We start from the raw sequence: 530 nt of genomic DNA, 5'->3' as shown, positions 1-530 counted from the left end.
CCAGGTGTCGCCCCGTGGTGCGCTCTGAGCCCTGCGCTCTCGGGTGGCTCCGCGGCCCGACATTTAGATTCGGTGCGGGGCATCAGGGCCTCAACCTGACTGTCCACTAGGAGCGGGGTTCCAGAGGAGGCTGCCCAATCTGGGCACCCACTTGCTATCCCCCATCGAAAAGACAGGGGTGGGGGAAGAATATGCTGAGTCAGTTATCCCGCTCCGCCATTAGCTCTAAGGAAGGGGTGCCCTCCCCCAAGAGGGTCTCGGAAGCCCCGGGGAAGGCGGAACCCGGGTGCGACCTAACACCCCACAGCCAGCTCCAAGCTCTCGGCCAGGCGAGGAGGACGGGGAGACAGGCCAGAGCCAAGGCTTCCCACCCAAGCCCTGATTCCCTCCTCCGCCCCGAGTGCAGTCCCTGAGCGTCCATTCGTCCCGCAACTTGCGAATTAGCCACCTCTGGGGATCGAGCAGCCTCCCACCTCTCCCCACCCGGCTCCGCGTCCCAGAGCCGAGAGAGGGCGCCTCGCGAGCGCGAG

This window comes from Myotis brandtii, unplaced genomic scaffold (genome assembly GCF_000412655.1).
Source record: "Myotis brandtii unplaced genomic scaffold, ASM41265v1 scaffold995, whole genome shotgun sequence".
Classification (NCBI taxonomy): Eukaryota; Metazoa; Chordata; class Mammalia; order Chiroptera; family Vespertilionidae; genus Myotis; species Myotis brandtii.
Note: the sequence above shows the minus strand (reverse complement) of the source record.